The 22,011-nt window shown below is 36.8% G+C and overlaps 1 pseudogene; it reads right to left on the reverse strand.

Annotated features, from left to right (window-relative positions):
* Nucleotides 1-2,558: 2,558 nt before the first annotated feature.
* LOC107855686 overlaps nucleotides 2,559-22,011 on the reverse strand; it is a 50,734-nt pseudogene continuing 31,281 nt past the window's right edge.

Raw genomic sequence — 22,011 nt, forward strand, 5'->3', positions numbered from 1 at the left:
CCACTGGGCTATCTAAGTGTCTTGTTTCATGTGGTTCAACATTAATATACGTACATAAATATACATTTTCTATCTTATATATATACAACGTAATTTTTTTACCGAGGGGGTTCGGGTGAACCCCATGGCAATCACGTAGGTCCACCCCTCGTTAATTTAATAATGTTTTAATAACATTAATTAATAAAATTTTAATTACGTTAATTTGATAATGTTAATTTAATATACTACTACTACTATCCTTAATAACATTAATTTAATAACGTTTTACTAAAACTATAATTTTTTTATTATTAGTATAGTTTCATCTTTAATTTAATATTTAAATAAATAATATTTAGATATATTATATAACTTAAATTCGTCCCCTGCTTTATAATATATATACATACCTGTTCGATTTTTTCATATGAGGTTGACCCGCCTAATTAATAAATCTTCAATATTGCTCTTTTTCTGCAATGACAAAAGAAATTAGATGTCATTTTCATCTTTGAGTCGAAAATAATGAAAAAATAATAGTGAAGAGTCATTTAAAGGTCATATTTGTGCAGTTTTGAATAGTTAAAGATCATATTTGTGCACTATCAAAGTTTAAGGTCATATTTATGTATTATGTCCTTAGATTTTAAGCTGGACGCGCTTAGTTTTGCGTGTTGAACACGCGTTTTGCCACGTAGGATTGGAGGTCATATTTGTGCAGTTTTGAATAGTTAAAGGTCATATTTGTGCACTGTCAAAGTTCAAGATCAAAGTTATAATTTGGTGTCAAGTTTAGAGTCATTTTTATGTATTAACTCTTTATTTTAATTCTTAGAAACTTCTAGGCATAATACATAAACATGCTCTTTAACTTGGCCTCAAATCACATCTATAACCTCCAACTTTGGGTTTACACAAGTAGGCACTTAAACTTGTATAAAGTTAATAAGTAGACACACACATCCTATGTGGCATAATACACGTAGGATGCCATTTAGGACAAAATTTATCATGTAGGATGCCACATAGGACCTGTGTGCTACTTGTTTAACTTTATAAAAGTTTAAGTGCCTACTTGTGCACACCCGAAGTTAAAGGTCATATATGTGATCCGAGGACAAGTTAAAGGGCATGTTTATGCATTGTGCCAAGCTTTTAATGTGCTTACTTATCCATTACCACACCAAAAAAAGGGAAATTGCTGATGTGTTGAATTAGCTTCTCAGCTTGCACTTTCTCAAACTCAATAATATAGATCTGGTTACCCTTCAGTGATTTTGCTACAGGTAAATATGTTGGGTTCGAAATCGAGAGGGCGTTATGCAGAAGCTATTAGTTGTAAATTATGAGACGATAAATAAGATGATAACGAAAATCAATACTAAAAACAAAATTTTATTATATGATTTGGCCAATTGGCCTACATATAGAACCTAATATTAAAAACATAAAACTAATAAGAGAGAAAATCTCCCTTAAATGAAAATCTTAAAAGACTACATTGTGAATGCTACTATGTTATGGTATGAGAAGGGGGATGTCCAAAACCTTTCCTCCAAGAAAAAGGTTAGCCAAATATGGAAAAGAATTATATTTTTTTCTTTCAGGAAAAGTAAAAGTAATATGATAACTTTTATTTTCCTTCTGAAAAAAATAAAACTTAAATATAGTAAGAAAATCAGGGCAAAATCCTAACAAATCTCCACTTTTTGGCTTGATTTTCTTCACTTGATCTGTCTTCTCTTCATATCATGTGCATGAACTTCGTTCTTGATATAATCTTCATAATTGCTACTCGTCATGATTAAAAATAAGGTTTAAAATATCATGATTAAAAAATGGTTTAAAAGTAATATTTTATTTTTATTTTTAAAGATGCAGCAGTAAGAGTGTTGAAAATATGGTTGAAACTTGTTCTCCACATATAGTTCGACAAAAGTCTTCATTATCATCCAAATTGTTGCAGCTTGATTTTGAAACAGCTTTGAATCAGTTTAATCTCGTCTCACCACCTCATTGGACCATTGAACCGTAAGCACTGATACTACTTGTTGGGTTCGAAATCTAAAGGGCGTCATGCGGAAGCTATTAGTTGCAAACTATGAGACGAAAAATAAGATGACAACGAAAAATAATACTAAAAATATAATTTTATTATATGATTTGGCCAATTGGCCTACATATAAAACCTAATATTAAAAACATAAAACTAATAAGAGAGAAAATATTCCCCTAAATAAAAATCTTAAAAGACTACATTGTATATGCTACTATGTTATGGTATGAGAAGGGCGTCTTCTATTTATATATGTCCAAAACATTTCCTTCAAGAAAGAGGTTAGTCAAATATGGAAAAGAATTATATTTTTTTCTTTTAGGAAAAGTAAAAATAATTATGATAACTTTTATTTTCCTTCAAAAAGAAAATAAAACTTAAATGTAGTAAGAAAATCAGGAAAAAACCTAACAAAATAAAAACCACCTTCTTCCACCACCTTCATTTTCTACCCAGTTACTTCCAATTTCATGCAAGTGTTCTAGAAGCTAGCTTCTTAATCAAAACTCATTGCTGAACGTTCATCACCAAAATGTATTAAAGGAAACAATAGCTTCATTCAAATGATTGGCCAACCATTTAAGAAGCACCATAACCATGAATACCATGAGTAGATGAAATAATGCAGAGTATAGATGAACCTGTGATAATAGGTTGACATCTATCCCTATGTCAAAGAACTGTAAAAATATGCTGATTGTCCATGTTACAGAATCTACAGAACCAGCCTGTCGAAGAACAGTATGCTTGTGTCAAACTTCATCCAGTATACTCTTGGTATGCAGGATTCAGCTATAAATTATATAAGGAGAAATGAACCATTAAGAGGATGAAATTCTAATTTAGAGGCATACCTCTTTGAAAACAACGCTCTAAAGAGACTGCAAAAGTTAAATGGTCAATTAGATGTCTGGCTCAAATATTAATAAGGCAGAACTTGGAAGGTGGAAGCAAAAAAAAAAAAAAAAAAAAAAAAAAAAAACGTCTGCCCAGTGCAGTAAAATCCTCAATATGAACAAAACTTTGTAGTATCCATGTCAAAGTACTAATTATGATACAGAAATGGAAGGCCATAAAAGTTTCGGCATTAGTGTCCATCAATAATAGATACATCAATCAAGTTTGCTGTTAACACATGTAGCCTCTCATATGACCAGGAAAATAGTAGACACCAAATGAGAGGCGCTCATATTTACCAAATTTAACATCCTTTTCATAGCTTAATCATTTTATACGCACAATAGACAGAACACACATAGCCCAAAAGATTCTGCAAATGGCCCTTCCATGTTCGAGAATAAGCAGCAGATTAATGATGTCATGCACAAATTAAGTTAAACACAAAGAAAGTAGTTTCAAACCAATTGAATTAAATTAATATAAATATAGTATTTACACTGCAAGCTGAACTCGATGACGGACCACCACATTATGAGCTGGCAGACAAATAACAGAAATTTTGCTGCTCTCATACGGTAAGAGCAATGAAAAGACTATAAACAACATAAATACTTCAATTCAGGGTAGCTGAATGGACACACACATAGAGAGAGTGAGGGACTACCTTGTAGAGTAGAAGACACAAACACATACAGCAGAAAGCCCCCTTCCTCCAAATCCTTCAACTAGGAAAACTCTCAAACAACAGCCAAAGAAAGAAATTGCCCAAGAAAAAGATAAACACCATGTAATATATGTTTCTAGTCACATGTATACATTTTGGGGAGGAGGACAAGGAATGAGGAGAGGCTTTCTTGGCTGCATAATTTGCTCAATATGGGTGGAAACCAGAAATGAGGGGGGCCATTCTTGCAAACTGGTACTCCATTAGACATCACTAAAGGTGCAGACTGTCAGGAAGAAAGTAAGTCTGATCGGGTTTTCTGAAAAAGGAGAAGCCAAGGAATGATGAACTAAGGGAAGAACAAGTTTCAACCTCAAGAAGGCTAGTGTTATTTTTTCTAATAACTAAATCTAAGGGATACCTGCCACCTCCTATCAATAACAAATACTAGGTAACTCTGTCCACCAAGGCTAGGGCACATAGAAGAATCACCTAGTGTTTTTTGCCTCTGCTGGATTTGAACATGAGAGCTCAGATTCTCAACCCAATTCATCGATCACTGGGCCACACCCTTGGGTAAGAAGGCTTAGTTAAGCTTCACAAAACTATATTGCACAAGAGACTATGCTAGGTACAATTCAGACGGGAAGGGAATGGAGTAGTAAATTTGCACCTCCTGTTCTCAACGACAATTACCTACTTTGGTATCTCTTTTTTCTTTCTTTTATATAATGTGATGTCTTCAGCAGCTTGCACACACCTCAACTACTTGCTAGGCTGATACCTCCCACCAGTATAGGTAGCAAGTAACTCTAACTACCAAAACTCAACGTAAATAGGAAGAAATCACCTAGTGTTATTATGTCCTCATTGGATTGAACCTTAGGCCTCATTTGTTAACTCTGGCAACCAAAACTTAGAATTGAACCTTAGACCTCATTAAGGGGTCGTTTAGTAGGTGTAAAGGACTATTGTAAAATATTGTATATTAGTAATGTTTGCGTTAGTTATGCTTGCATAAGTTGTGCTTTCTTTTTTCTTATGCAGTGTTTGGTTTAGTGTATTGAAAATAACATGAATTGCATAATTTCTAAAAAAAAAATTATAAAAATATCCTCCATAAATATGATGGAAAGGATGTGGAAAAGATTTTGAGGGACAATTATGACTTTATTCGTACTAATGCATGCATTAGAATCCATTGCTTGTGCATTAGTAATACACTCCTTAATACTAAATAGAGTGTATAACTAATGCATAGGACAAAAAATTATACCAAACAAGGTATTAATAATATACAAAGCTAATGCAAGCATTAATTTTTTTGGCACACTCTACCAAACAACCCCTAGGTGTATTTGCTTACATTAAGATACAAGCACTTATTTGATTTAAATAAGTCTTTTTCTTCTTTTCGAGAATGGTAACCTTTAATTTATATATCCACAGGTATGCTAGAGCAAAATATGTAGTACCTCTTCAAAAGCATCACAACTTACAACTTGATCATTTATTTGTTGCTCCTATAAACAATCTAAAACATCAAAAGTATCTTCTGTTGAGCAACAGTTTCTGATTAGATACACCAAGAATAAACAAAGCAAAGCAACTCATCATAAATTCCCATAGGTTCCTCTGTTTGTTTCAAAAAGTCTTTTATTCCTTCCTTTGCACACTGTCCCCCCAAAAGATTTGAATAGGTCTTGCTCATTAAAATCTTGAACAAAATCTTAATATCATTAAGAGATACTTTTGTGTGAATAATTTTCACCACCACTCCTCCCACAACCACCAGCTACCACCATTAATGACCGCTGCCATCACAACCACCAGCACCGCCACCACCATTGCCAACCACCAACCATCACCGACAACCACCACCGATGCCAACAACCACCCCACCAGTCATTATCATACCTGCCACCTTCATTATTATGGTTATATCGATTGTCATCACCATCGCTGCTGCCACCACTATTAGTTAGTCCCTACTACCAACAACCTCTACCATCACAACTAGCATGTGCACCAACTACCACCAACATATTGTCAACCACCACACATTCTTTCGCCACCACCACCAGCACCGCCAGCAACTAACATCAACCAACTCCACCGCCATGACCAACTGTCAATTGTGTCGGTCACTACAACACCAACCATATCTACCATCGCAACTATCACCACCACCATTACTAGTCATTAACACCAATCATCACCATCACTATAAATAGCCTCCATCATCACGAGTAAAACACAAATGTTTATTTTTTTTATCAAACAACAATTTTATTTTATTGAATTTATATTTTTTTCTAATATTTAATATTTTTTTAATTTGAAATATACATTATATGATTATAAATAAATAAATTATGCACATTCATATGTTGAAAAAGATAGCCTTAATAATTTCGTGTACAGATCTAGAGATAACATCTTAAACATTCAAATTTGCATTTACATCCAACATCTTAATCTTAATGAAAAAAATATAGTGTTACCCACGTCATTGACAATGCCACACCATTCAGTATGACGATGACCTTTTTTTGTTCGATTTTCCCAAAACACAGGCTTATTTCTTTAAAGGAAATGTTTCTCCACCCTTCTAACAATTCAAACTAATACGTAATTATTAGCATGATGATGTAAATATTGTATATATTAATGTAACCATATATTATTGTATATTAGTGTAATTACATAGATTCGATTTAGTAATTAAAGAGAATAATAGTGGCTTTAGTAGGCAGATTTGGTGGAATAGAATAGCGGATTTAGAGGGTTAGAAAAGCTAATCTTTAGAGATAGGAAGATGGATATTTAGGGATGTAATCATTGAATATTTTCTATTTAATTGAAAGACTCTCAATATTGAGGGGCATTCAGCAAAAAATTGACATGGTATCAGAGCTTTCTCTTGGCTGTCTTGTTTCATAGAGTTCATTTGTGGTTCCTTTAAGTCTTTTTGGAAAATTTTGGTTTTTGTTGATTGTTCCTCGGCAATTAACACCTTGGACTTTGATCTTGGTCATTTTGGTTATTCTTTTTGATTTAGTGTTTCTAGTTTTCATAAAATGACTTCATATCAGTTTGAATCATTCAGTTTTTGTTTCACTGGAAAGAATTTTTTGTCATGGGAGTTTCAGTTTCAGATATTTGTCACTGAAAAAGAACTATGGGGCCATATAGATGGAGTTGATCCTGCTCCTACTGATCCTACAAAGTTAGGTGAATGGAAGATTAAAGATACTTGGGTGATGACATAGATTTTAGGGTCAATTGACCCTCTTATTATTCTTAATCTCAGGCCTTACAAGACAGCTAAAGCCATGTGGGATTATTTACAAAGGTTTTACAACCAAGATAATAGTGTCCGACGCTTTCACTTAGAGTATGAAATTTTTAATCACTCTCAAGGAGGTCATTCTAGTCAGGATTATTTTTTTGGATTTCAAAACTTATGGGCTGAATTTACAGATATAGTTTATACCAAAATACCTGTCGAATCTCTCTCTCTAATTCAATAAGTTCATGAGCAAAGCAAGCGGGATCAATCTTTGATGAAGTTATGCTCTGAGTTTGATACTGTTCGCTCCCACTTGATGAATCATGACTCGTCTCCCTCCTTGGATGTTTGTTTTAAGGAATTACTTCATGAAGAGCAGCGTTTTGTCACACAAAATGCTTTTAAGCAAGTTGATGATATTATTGTTACATTTGTTGCCCAAGGTAAAGAAAAGGGTAGGGATATGACTAGAACTCCATGCTACAGTTGCAAGGGATGTGGTCATATTGCTAGCAATTGTGGCAAGAATTTTTGTTATTACTACAAATAACACACATTATCATAGAGTGTCTCACACGCCCTCAAAACCGTAAGTTTAATGCTTTTCAAGCTGGGACAAATGGTTTCACTACTAAGAACTTATCTTCGGGATAAGTTCTTACTCCTGAAATGGTAAAACAAATGATCATGTTGGCTCTTTCAACTTTAGGGCTATAAGGTAATGATCTTGCATCTAATTTTTGGCTTGTAGATTCAAGAGCTTCCAATCATATGACCAACTCATCTAGTATGCTAAAAAATATTTGTAAGTATCATGGTCCATCACAAATTCAAGTTGCCAATGGTAGTAATTTACCCATTACCAAGGTTGGGGATATTACTAAAACTTTCAATAAGGTTTTTGTGTCACCAAAGCTCTCCACTAGTCTTATTTCAGTTGGACAATTGGTTGATAACAATTGTGATGTGAATTCTTCTCGTAATGGTTGTCTTGTGCAGGATCAGGTGTCGGGGATGATAATTATGAAGGGGCCTAAAGTTGGATGACTGTTTCCTATACACTTTTCCATTCCTCGTGTTCTATTATTTGTTTGTACTTCTACACCTAGTAAGACTGAGGTATGGCATAAACGCTTAGGACATCCAAATTCTATTGTGTTATCTCATTTATCAAATTCGGGTTTACTGGGGAACAAAAATTAATTTTCCACTGCTTTCTTTGATTGTTCTACTTGTAAATTAGGAAAGAGTAAAATTCTTCCTTTTTCTAATTTTGGCAGTCGTGCTACAAAGTGTTTTGATGTTATTCATAATGATGTTTGGGGTATTTCACCAATTATTTCTCATGCTCATTTCAAGTACTTTCTGACATTTATATATGATTATAGTCGATTTAAGTGGGTATATTTTCTTCGTTCCAAATCTGAGGTATTTTCCATATTCAAGACATTTTTGGCCTATATTGAGACTCAATTTTCTACTTGTATCAAATTATTAAGATCTGATTCTGGTGGAGAATATATGTCTTATGAGTTTAAAAATTTTTTCTTGAAAAATTAATTGTCTCACAATGCTCTTATCCATATACACCACAACAAAATGGGGTTGCTGAACGTAAAAATCGTTATCTTTTAGATGTCACTCGTACTTTATTACTTGAGTCCTTTGTTCCATCTAAGTATTGGGTGAAAGCTTTGTCTACAGCTATTTTTTTAATTAATATACTACCATCTAAAGTCTTAAAGGTAAGTTCTACAGAGTGGTAGTCCGGACGGCTATGTTGTATAGAGCGGAGTGTTCTCCAGTTAAGAACCCCCATATCTAAAAGGTGAAGGTGGCGAAGATGCAAATGTTGCGATGGATGCATGGACATACTAGGAAAGATAGGGTGAGGAATGAGATTATTCGGGGGGAGGTGGGAGTTGCCTCGGTGGAGAATAAATTGTGAGAAGTGAGGCTACATTAGTTCGAGCATGTGATGAGGAGGGGCCCTGATGCTCCAGTACGGAGGTGTAAGACTCTGGATAGGTATGGTTTTAGGTGGGCTAGAGGTAGACCAAACAAATATTTGAGGGAGGTGATTAGGCATGATATGGAGCAATTACAGCTTACAGAGGACATAACCCTTGATAGAAAGGTGTGGAGGATGCGGATTAGGGTAGAGGGTTAGGGGGTGGGAGTGCGGAGGTAGTAATAGGGGAGTGCTCCTTTGGGTCTAGAGTTTCTGGTTTGTAATGTTGTGGCTGTAGTTTGGGGCTAGTGGTGTTGGCTTTTTTGCATCCCGTACTAGTTTATTATGCACTTATCTTTTGTGTTTATTATACGGTTAGTTTGTTTTGTGTACCATACTAGTTTATTTGTGCCTACTTTTTATATTTGTTATACTGTTATTGGTCCTAAGCTGGGGGTCTATCGGAAATAGCCTCTCCACTTCTCTTGAGGTAGTAGTATGGTTTGCGTACACTCTACCTCCCTAGACCCCACTAGGTGGGAATACACTGGGTATGTTATTGTTGTTGTTGTGGTTGTATTTATTTTGTGCATCTTCCTTCTTCTCAGCGTAATAAACTTTTTGCTCAGTCTACTAAATGTGTTTTTATGGGTTATAATACTTCACAGAAAGGTTTTCTCTGTTATGATCTATGTTCTAATAAATTTCATGTTTCTAGAAATGTTGTTTTCTTTGAGAATCGGTATTTTTTCCAACTCATGTTGAGTCATCTCCTGATTTTCTTCTTCTTCCTACTTTTGAGGATTTGTCATCTTCTTGTAAGAGGTTCAAACCTAGATTTGTGTATGAATGTCGACGGCCAACTTTACCCCCTCCTGATATTGATCCGCTACCTAAAACTGTTCCACAATTAGAATCTGAGAATTCTTCAAGGCCTCTTGAGCCCACTTAGCGATCTATGAGAGTATCTTGTACTCCTAATTGGTATAGCTTTTCATCTACTTTATCCACCATTTCTGTTCCAATTTGTTACTCACAAGCTTCTAAGTATGAATGTTGGTAGAAGGTAATGGAGGAAGAACTTTTGGCTCTTAAAGAAAATGACACATGGGATATTGTTTCATGTCCTTCAAATGTCCATCCAATTGGATGTAAAAGGGTTTATTCAATTAAACTTCATTCTAATGGAACTCTTGATCGGTACAAAGCTCGATTGGTTGTTCTTGGTAATAAGCAGGAGTATGGTGTGAACTATGAAGAGACTTTTACACCGGTAGCAAAAATGACGATGGTGTGAACTATTATTGCCACTGTTGCTTCACAAAAATGGACTCTTCATCAAATGGATGTCAAAAATACTTTTCTTCATGCTAATCTCAAAGAGGATATTAATAGAAAACCTCCACTAGGTTTGTTCTCATTGCCTACATTAGATGTATAACGCCCCGCATTTTGGGCTACAATATAGACTATGATTTTGATGCATTGATAATTCCGAAGCCATAAATCCTATTCCAATATGGCATGTTAATTATTTGCATAGTATATGAATCCATTCAAGCTTGAATTTAGACTATAGAGGTCCTTTGACTCAAGGACGAGTTGAAAACTACTTCGATCGATTAAGTTTAAGTAGATGTTATAATTTGTGTCAACTTCTATCGACCATGACTCTTTGTATATGTCGAATTAGAGAGCCTACTATGTGTAAAATAATAGGTTTTCGAGTTAGCTTTCCAACAATACCAATTTTGCTAAAATCCGGCACCCGAGCAAGAAGTTATGGCCTTTCAAAGTAGAATACATCGTTTAACCAATCGCACATGGCCACTGGAAAGCATATGCAATAGCATATGCGGCGCCTATGTAAATATAGGTGATATCATATGCGGCGCCTATGTAAATATATACGATATCATATGCGGCGCATATCTTATGGTTTCAAGTGACTTAAACACTCTGATTTTGGGGCAAGATGGTCCTTTTCCCACCCTTATTCAGCCATAAACACGGAATTCAGTCCCTAATTCTCTAAAATACATCCATATTCATCTAAAAATTCTCAAGAACACTCCCAAAGGTTTCAAACTAAAAAAACCCAAATAAATCAAGATTCAACCGTGGGTTTTCAAAATTGGTTAGATATTCGGAATCCCCAATCCACAGGCTTCAAGAAGCACCCATTATTTTTTGAAATAGAGGTACGTGGGGTTTTCCTAAATTCTCATGGGCATAGAAAAATCATGTTTTAGAATGGGTTTTTTGAATCTATGTATATATTCATGTATTAAATATTTTAACATCATTGTTTTGGTCTTTTGAACTTCCTCAAAGTAATTTGAGAATATGAATGTATGAAACCATGTATTTAAGAATGAATTCTTGTTGAGAGCATGATTTTCGGTGAATTCCCTCTTATTATGAATTTTTTAGATTTCTCATAGTATATGAATTGTTTTGCAATGCATCCTTGAAAAGCACTATATGAAATGATTGAACTCTTATTATGATTTAAAGGTTGTTTTAAATCACTAAAGAGGGAATCTAGCATGAATCTTTAATGTTCATAATGCATGTAATGAAAGAGTGCATGGATTTGCTAAAGGCGCTAGACCACAATATGTTGATGAATTTTTTGCATAATTTTGACTTGAGTTTCAAAACGCGAAATCTTCTATATCAATTGCATGTTTTTGGTGGTCTAAATTATGCTTTAAATGGAAGATTTAGCTTAATGTATTATGGCTCAGAAATCATGACTTGCAAGTCATGGTATGAAGATACCAATTCAGACCAATCCATATACGACTCAGACTAATAGACGTTTCAGACTATCATGATTTTAGATATTTAGAATGTTGCATATACAGAAAAGGTTAAAAATAGGCATACAGAGATGTTAGGTGGTTCCCTGAAGAGGGCTTGAGTTCAAGAAACTCATTGCCTAAAACCGTGGTTTGCCGACCCGGGTATATTATTATACGCTGACTTAAGTATTGTATGGCGTATCAGATTCAGGAACTCCAACCCTTGCGGTATACTCGGGTTGGATGCTTCCCCACCGAGTCAATGGTGGATTCCATATCGCCCATGGAATATCAGAATTGTAGGGGATACCACCTAACTCAGAAGTAATACACAGATCAGAGTTTGAGATTTACAGACAGGTTACATGTTTTCAGAAGGTGCCCATGTGTTTTCAGAAACTGTTTTATGCATAATGTTTGATCAAAATTTGCTCTCACGTATTATATATATATATATGTTCAATTACTCTATTTTGGATTGCTTCGCATGCCTGTACAATTGTGCTGACCCCCCTTCCTCGCAAGTACTAAGGCGCAGTCTAGGGGTCCAGATCCTCAGTAGAGTCTACAGACAGGGTTGTCTTAGAGTTTAGTTGGTGAGCCTTCTTTGCTTCGGAAGGCCTAGTCATTTAGGTATTTATTTCAGTATGGTTTTTGGTTTTCTAGGGGCCTTGTCCCAGTTATTCAGATAGTATGTCAGTAAAAATTTCGCAGACTATTGCAGATGTTTATTAAATATTGTTGGGCATGTTTTTGGGCCTTTAACAATTTTGAATTATTGACCATGTTTCTGTATTATTGTGTATATTTCGTATTACTTTGATCATATGAATTATGTGCATGATTACCAGATAGACAAAGGGCGTTCTGGGCCTTCGGGTTCAAGAATACTCACCACGGCCAGGGCCCCAATTCGGGTTATGACAAACTTGGTATCAAAGCATGGTTCATGGTCCTAGGGTGTCTGCAAAATTGCATCAGGTAGAGTCTTAGTTATGGGTGTGTAGCGCGCCACACTTATAAGCAAGAGGCTATTAGGCGTTTAGAAAATGTTTCCCTTCTTTGTGATTTAGTTCGTGTTTCAGAGTCTGAACTGTCCCCTAATAAATAATCTCTTGTATTTTAGAAACACAGTTATGCCTCCACATCGTATCATCGATCAGAATGCTCAAGCAGATGAGGTCCGTCCTACCCATGGGATGCGGACCCATAACAGAGCTTACACTCCAGAACCTGTCCCTACTTCGGGAGTCCCTCCAATCCTGACCAGTCCACCTCGGGCTCCGCAAACTAATATCAATCGTCCCTCGACTGCTCAGAGAGATATTTTAAATACAAAATTTAGATGGTCTATTCATATGCTGACACAGTTGGTAACTAACCAGGCTCAATGTTCAGAAGATGTTGGGTCTGGATCTGTTATATCTGAGGCTACTAGGGTTGGACATTTCATGAAAATGAACCCACCTAAGTTCACTGGCACCAAGGTGGAGGAAGTTCTACAGGATTTCGTAGATGAGATAGAAAAGATCTTTAAGGTAATACATGTGGATGAGGTTGAAGGGGTGGAACTAGCAACTTATTAGGTTAAGGAAGTTTCAAATCAGTGGTATGCCGACTGGGAGGATGCAAAAGGTGAGAGTGTTGAGCCCATAATTTGGGGTAAATTTGTGGAAGCTTTCCTTGATCGATTCTTTTCTCTGGAGTTGAGGGAGGCCAAAGCGGAAGAGTTTATGAATCTGAAGCAGGGCAGTATGAGTGTCCAGGAGTACACTTTGAAGTTTAATAAACTAGCCTGCTATGCACCAGAGTTGACTAGTAATATGAGAGCCCGAATGAGGAAATTTGCATCTGGCCTTTCTGATAACCTGGTGCTTGAGTACCATGGGGCAATGTTGAATAAGGAGTTAGACTTTGCTAGGCTGACCTTCAGATGTAGCAGGTAAAAGAGAAAAAGAAAAAGATCTCTGAAGCTAGGGAGGTGGAAAGACAAACGAAAAGAGCCAGATCAGCCGACCAGAGTCACAATCAGCCTCAGGGTGGTAAGTGGGGAAATAAATGGCAGAAAAATAATAATTGGGGTAATACGTATTCTACTGCCAGTGCCCCAGTACCCCGATCACCAACAGACAAACGATCTCAGAGTTTTTAGACTAACCATGGAACCAGAGCTCAGGATACTCAGTCACAGGGTAGTGTGGCTCAGCAGCATCGTACTTTTCTGTGGTGTGAGACTTGTGGTAGAAATGATCTGGGAAGGTGTCAGTTGGGCTCGTTAGTGTGTTATTCGTGTGGTCATCTGGGTCACTTTCAGAGGGAATGTCCATCTTCTAGAAAGAATGTTGGTGGTGCAAAGTCTCAAGCAAATTCTTTGGCACCACCCCCGCCTCAGAAGGGTGCCACATTAGATGTAAGGAACAGTTGGAACCGGTTATATGCTTTGACCAACCGCCAGAAGGCGGAAGATTCCCCAGATGTTGTTACCGGTACGTTACAAATGTTTTCCCGTGATGTTCATGTGTTACTTAATCCCGGGTCTACTTTATCTTATGTGACCCCTTATGTGGATGTTGGTTTTGGGTTTGAGCCCAGTGTGATTTCTGAACCCCTTTCTGTTTCTAACCCGGTGGGGATTCTATTATTGCTAGGAGGGTGTACAGGGGTTGCGTTATGACTGTTGGTAGCCAGGATACATTAGTAGATCTCATAGAGTTAGATATGGTTGCTTTTGATGCTATCTTGGGAATGGATTGGCTCCATTCGTGCTATGCCACATTAGATTGTAGGACTCGAAGGGTCACTTTTTCTTTCCCGAATGAACCAGTGATAGAGTGGGAAGGACATTCTTTAGCACCCAGAGGGCACTTTATATCCTATCTCAGAGCCCACAAACTCATTTCTAAAGGTTGCTTGTACCACCTTATCCGAGTTAAGGACTCTGATGTCGAGAGTCTTCCTCTTCAATCTATTCCTGTAGTAAAAGAATTCCTAGAAGTCTTTCCAAATGATCTCCCAGGAATACCACCTGATAGGGAGATTGAGTTTGGTATTGATGTATTGCCAGACACTCATCCTATTTCCATTCCGTCATATAGAATGGCTCCTACAGATCTACAAGAGTTGAAAGAATAGTTAGTAGATCTCCTAGATAAGGGTTTTATACGCCCCAGTGTGTCTCTTTGGGGCGCGCCTGTACTTTTCGTGCAAAAGAAAGATGGTTCCCTTCGTATATGCATAGACTACCGTCAGTTGGATAAGGTCACTATTAAAAATAAATATCCTCTTCCTAGGATTGACAATATTTTTGACCAGCTTCAGCGTGCCAAGTGTTTTTCAAAAATAGACCTTCGTTCGAGTTATCATCAGTTGAAAGTTAGGGAGTCAGACATACCCAAGACAGCCTTCTGAACCCGATATGATCACTATGAATTTCTAGTCATGTCCTTTGGGTTGACTAACGCCCCTGCAGCCTTCATGGATCTTATGAATAGAGTATTCCGTCAGTTTCTTGACTTGTTCGTCATTGTATTTATTGATGATATTCTGATCTATTCTAAGAGTAAAGAGGATCATGCCGATCACCTCTGAATTATTCTTCAGACCCTTAAGGATCATCAGCTATATGCCAAATTTTCTAAGTGTGAATTCTGGTTAGATGCTATTGCCTTATTGGGACATATTGTGTCCAGTGACGGGATAATATTGGATCCCCAGAAATTTGAAGTAGTGAGAAAATGGCCCAGACCCATAACTCCAACCGATATTCGGAGCTTCTTGGGTTTGGCGGGTTACTACAGAAGGTTCGTAGAGAGTTTTTCTTCCATAGTTGCTCCACTCACTAAATTGACTCAGAAAAAGGTGAAGTTTGTGTGGTCTGATCTATGTGAGAATAGTTTTGAGTAGTTGAAAGACAAACTGACCACTGCTCCTATTTTGACCCTTCCCGAGGGTGTAGATGGCTTTATGGTATACTGTGATGCGTCCCTTGTAGGAATTGGTTATGTGTTGATGCAGCATGGTAAGGTATTGGCTTATGTATCTAGGCAATTGAAGGTGCACAAGCGGAACTATCCCACCCATGATTTAGAGTTAGCGGTTGTGGTATTTGCACTTAAGATTTGGCGGCACTACTTGTACGGTGTTCACGTTGATATCTTCACTGACCACAAGAGTCTGCAGTATGTTTTCTCATAGAAATAATTGAACCTCAGGCAGAGGTGCTGGATGGATCTTCTGAAAGACTATGATATGAGCCTGCATTACCATCCGGGCAAGGAAAATATTGTAGCCGACGCCCTTTGCAGGTTGTCTATGGGCAGCCTTCTTATGTAGAAGAAGGAAAGAAAGAGATGGTGAAGGATATTCACCGCCTTGCAAATCTGGGAGTGTGAATCTTAGATTCTAAAGATGGAGGAGTAATTGTTCATGAGTTACTAAGTCATCCCTTTGTGCTGAAGTTAAGGAAAAGAAGGTTAAAGATCCCATCTTGATGCAAATCAAGAAAGATGTGGGTCAACAAAAGGTTATGTCATTTGAAATTGGTGGTGATGGTATTCTGAGATTTTAGGGTAGGTTGTGCATTCCAAATGTTGATATACTGCGGGAAAGAATCCTTGATGAGGCGCACACTTCGAGGTATGTCGTTTACCCAGGCTCTACTAATATGTACCATGTTCTGAAAACCTTGTATTGGTGGAATAACATGAAACGTGATGTAGCTGATTTTGTGTCCAAGTATTTGAACTATCAACAAGTGAAGGTAGAACACATGAGGCCAGGTAGTACTCCCCAATAGATAGCCCCGCCTTTATGGAAGTGGGAGATGATAAACATGGACTTCATTACAGGACTTCTGAGATCCCAAAACTAGTATGATTCTATATGGGTGATTGTAGATCGGTTGACAAAGTCAGCCCACTTTTTGCCTGTGAGGACTAATTATATGGGAGAGGGTTATGCTAAGATTTACATTGAGTAGATAGTTCAGTTGCATGGGGCACCAGTGTCCATTATATCCAATAGAGGTACGCAGTTTTCATCTCAGTTCTGGAGCTCTTTTCAGAAGAGTTTAGGTACACAAGTGAATTTGAGCACAGCTTTCCACCCTCAGACGGATGGGCAAGCTGAGCATACCATTCAAACTCTCGAGGATATGTTGAGGGCATGTGTCATTTATTTCAAAGGTAGTTGGGTAGATCACCTGCCACTATTTGAATTTGTATACAATAATAGTTACCATGCCAGCATCAAGATTGCTCCTTTTGAGGCTTTGTATGGGAGGAGATGTAGGTCTTCGATAGGATGGTATAAAGTGGGTGAGACTCAATTGTATGTGCCTGATCTTGTTCATCAGGCGATGGAGAAAGTGAAGATCATTAGAGAATGACTCAAGACTGCTCAGAGTCATCAAAAGTCCTATACCGATGTTCGGAGAAGAGAATTAGAGTTTGAAGTTGGTGATTGGGTGTTTCTCAAGGTTTCTCCTATGAAAGGAGTTATTTGGTTTGGAAAAAGGGTTAAATTGAGCCCTTGCTATACAGGGCCATATCAGATTCTAAGAAAGATTGCTGCAGTTGCTTATGAGCTAGAATTGCCTCCAAGTTTGGGTTTTGTTCATCCAGTATTCCATGTATCCATGTTGAAGAAATACATTGGAGATTATTCTTTGGTATTTCCAGTAGAGGATATCAAAGTGACAGATTCCTTGTCTTACGAAGAAGAGCCCGTTGAAATTTTAGATCGCCAAGTTTGAAAGTTGAGGAGCAAAGAGTTAGCCTCAGTGAAGGTATTGTGGAGGAATCAGAAAGTTGAAGAAGCAACTTAGGAGTCAGAAGATGACATGAGAATTAGATATCCCAATTTGTTTGCTTCTATGGATGATGAGATAGAAGGTACTATTCCTATCTTATCTTTCCTAGTCCTTATTATGCTTGAAATCGTGTCTGTCTGTGTCCCGCATCATCATTTGGGGACGAATGATCCTAAGGGGGATAATGTAACGCCCTGCATTTCAGGCTACAATATAGACCATAATTCCGATGCGTTGATAATCCCAAAGCCATAAATCCTATGCCAATATGGCATGTTAATTATTTGCATAGTATGTGAATCCATTCAAGCTTGAATTTAGACTATAGAGGTCCTTTGACTCAAGGAGGAGTTGAAAACTACTTCGATCGATTAAGTTTAAGTGGACATTATAATTTGTGTCAACTTCTATCGACCATGACTCTTTGTATATTTTGAATTAGAGATCCTACTATGTAAAATGATAGGTTTTCGAGTTAGCTTTCCAACGATACCAATTTTGCTAAAATCCGGCACCCGAGCAAGAAGTTATGGCCTTTCAAAGTAGAATACGTCGCTTAACCAATCGCACATGGCCATTGGAAAGCATATGCAATAGCATATGCGGCGCCTATGTAAATATAGGCGATATCATATGCGGCGCCTATGTAAATATAGGCGATATCATATGTGGCGCCTATGTAAATATATGCGATATCATATGCAGCGCATATCTTATGGATTCAAGTGACTTAAACACTCTGATTTTGGGGTAAGATGGTCCTTTTCCCACCCTTATTCAACCATAAACACGAAATTCAGTCCCCAATTCTCCAAAATACATCCGCATTCATCTAAATATTCTCAAGAACACTCCCAAGGGTTTCAAACTAAAAAAAAAAAAACAAATCAAGATTCAACCGTGGGTTTTCAAAATTGATTAGAGATTCGGAATCCCTAATTCACAGGCTTCAAGAAGCACCCATTATTTTTTGAAATAAAGGTACGTGGGGTTTTCCTAAATTCTCATGGGCATAGAAAAATCATGTTTTAGAATAGGGTTTTTGAATCTATGTATATATTCATGTATTAAATGTTTTAACATCATTGTTTTGGTCTTTTGACCTTCCCCAAAGTAATTTGAGAATATGAATGTATGAAACCATGTATTTAAGAATGAATTCTTGTTAAGAGCATGATTTTCAGTGAATTCCCTCTTGTTATGAATTTTTCAGATTTCTCATAGCATATGAATTGTTTTGCAATGCATCCTTGAAAAGCACTATATGAAATGATTGAACTCTTATTATGATTTAAAGGTGGTTTTAAATCACTAAAGAGGGAATCTAGCATGAATCTTTAATGTTCATAATGCATATAATGAAAGAGTGCATGAATTTGCTAAAGGCATTAGATCACCATATGTTGATGAAGTTTTTGCATGATTTTGACTTGAGTTTCAAAACGCGAAATCTTCTATATCAATTGCATGTTTTTGGTGGTCTAAATTATGCTTTAAATGGAAGATTTAGCTTAATGTATTATGGCTCAGAAATCATGACTTGCAAGTCTTGGTATGAAGATACCAATTCAGACCAATCCATATACGACTCAGACTAATAGACATTTCAGACTTTCATGATTTTAGACATTTAGAATGTTGCATATACAGAAAAGGTTAAAAATGGGCATACAGAGATGTTAGGTGGTTCCCTGAAGAGGGCTTGAGTTCAAGCAACTCATTGCCTAAAACCATGATTTGGCAACCCGGGTATATCATTATACGCTGACTTAAGTATCGTATGGCATATCAGATTCAGGAACTCCAACCCTTGCGGCATACTCGAGTTGGAGGCTTCCCCGCCGATTCAATGGCGGATTCCATATCGCCCATGGAATATCAGACTTGTAGGGGATACCACCTAACTCAAAAGTAATACATAGATTAGAGTTTGAGATTTACAGACAGGTTAGATGTTTTCAGAAGGTGCCCATGTGTTTTCATAAACTGTTTTATGCATAATGTTTGATGAAAATTCGCTCTCACGTATTATATTTATATATATATGTTCAATTACTCTATTTTGGATTGCTTCGTATGCCAGTACAATTGTGTTGATCCCCCTTCCTCCCAGGTACTGAGGCGCTGTCTAGGGGTCCAGATCCTCAGTAGAGTCTACAGACAGGGTTGTCTCAGAGTTCAGTTGGTGAGCCTTCTTTGCTTCAGAAAGCCTAGTCATTTAGGTATTTATTTCAGTATGGTTTTTGTTCTGCTGGGGGCCTTGTCCCAGTTATTCATATAGTATATCATTAGAGATTTTGCAGACTGTTGCAAATATTTATTAACTATTATTGGGCATGTTTTCAAGCCTTTAAATATTTTAAATTATTGACCATATTTTCGTATTATTGTGTCTATTCTGTATTACTTTGATCATATGAATTATGTGCATGATTACCAGATAGACAGAGGGTGTTCCGGGCCTTCGGGTTCGGGAATGCTCATCATGGCCAGGGCCCCGATTCAGGTCGTTACAAGATGTATGCAAGTTGAAGCGGTCTTTGTATCGATTAAACAATCTCCCAGAGCTTAGTTTGACTTTCGGTCTACTTTGCTACAATTCTATTTTGAGTAGAGCAACTATGACTCATCTTTGTTTCTTCGGAAAACATCCTCAGGTTGTGTTCTTCTTTTGGTATATGAATATGACATTATTATTACAGGAACTGATTCTTCACTAATCACTAGCCTGCAACAGCAACTTAAGGATTCTTTTCATATGAAAGATCTTGGTACTCTTACATATTTCTTGGGTTTGGAAGTTCATTGTGATTCATCCGGGATATTTCTAAATCAACACAAATATACCCAAGATTTGATTTCTTTGGCAGGTCTTCAGGAATCCTTCTCTGTATATACTCCATTAGAATTAAATGTAAAGTATCACCGGGAGGAAGGTGGTCTTGTTCCTGATCCAACTATATTTCGGCAATTAGTTGGGAGCTTAAATTACTTTTCTATTACCAGGCCTGGTATCTCTTTTGCAATTCAACAAGTTAGTCAGTTCATGCAAGCTCCCTGTCATCTTCATTTGGTGGTTGTCCGTCGCATCATTCGATATCTCCTAGGAACATCTACTCGTGGATTATTCTTTCCTAGTGGTTCACCTATTTGTCTTAATTCTTTTAGTGATTCTGATTGGGCAGGATATTGTGACACTCATCGTTCGGTTACTGGTTGGTGCATATTTCTTGGAGAGTCTTTGATATCTTGGAAGAGTAAAAAGCAAGACCGCGTATCAAAATCTTCAATAGAGGCTAAATATCGAGCAATGTCTACTGCTTTCTCTGAGATTGTGTGGCTTCATGGATTACTTGCTGAGATTGGATTTCCTTACTCTAATCCTACTCCTCTCCATGCTGACAATACAAGTGCTATTCAGATTGCTACTAATCCGATTTATCATGAGCGGACCAAACACATCGAAGTAAACTGTCATTATATATGAGAAGCTGTAGATAATGGTGTCATTACTCTTCCGCACGTGTCCAGTGATCTTCAAATAGTTGATGCATTTACAAAAATCAATGGCACCATGACGACATCAGTTTTTAGTCGGCAAATTGATGTTTCTTGATCTACCAGCATCAATTTGAGGGGGGGATGTTAGCATGATGATGTAAATATTGTATATATTAATGTAACCATATATTGTTGTATATTAGTGTAATTACATAGATTTGATTTAGTAATTAAAGAGAATAATAATGGCTTTAGTAGGCAGATTTGGTGGGATAGAATAGCGAATTTAGAGGGATAGAAAAGCTGATCTTTAGGGATAGGAAGACAGATCTTTAGGGATGTAATCATTGAATATTTTCTATTTAATGGCAAGACTCTCAATATTGAGGGACATTCAACAAAAAATTGATAGTAATTGTGTGTTGTCATGGATCCACAAAAAAGATATAATTGTTACTGTTACCTTTTTCTTCTGAGGAAGTAACTTTGATACTGCTACTCGTAGTTTCAAATATTTAGGGTATATATACAGAATAACTACTCCAATGTTTTCGTTGTGGATGAGTGGAACTCAATGAATTAAGTATTAAATTATATTTTAAGTAGCTTGCTTTGTTATTCTAGAATAGGATTTATGTGTCCTAGTTTCAAAAGGATTAAGGTTCCGATTTATGTTCCCTACTTCCATAAGGATTAGACTTTCTAGAATAAAGTTTTATGTTTCCTACTTTCATAAAGATTAAACTGTTATAATATGACTCTTATTTAAAGGGGTTGTTGAAGAATAAATGAGGAAGTCATATTTCATCAAAAAGCAAAAGGTCGGAGTTCTCTCTTCCATTGAACTCTAAGGTTTCAATCTCCTCTTAAGAAGTTGAAGAGACTGGAGTTCTCTCTTTAATTGAACTCTAAGGTTTCAGCCTCCCTTTAATGAGTTGAACTTACGTATCGCCTACAAATCGATCCTTCTATAAAGATCATAATAATTTGGTATCTGGGCCTAACATAATAGGCGACCAGATCAATTCTAGATTTAAGGAAGAACACAC

The sequence above is a fragment of the Capsicum annuum genome, chromosome 5 (genome assembly GCF_002878395.1).
Source record: "Capsicum annuum cultivar UCD-10X-F1 chromosome 5, UCD10Xv1.1, whole genome shotgun sequence".
Classification (NCBI taxonomy): Eukaryota; Viridiplantae; Streptophyta; class Magnoliopsida; order Solanales; family Solanaceae; genus Capsicum; species Capsicum annuum.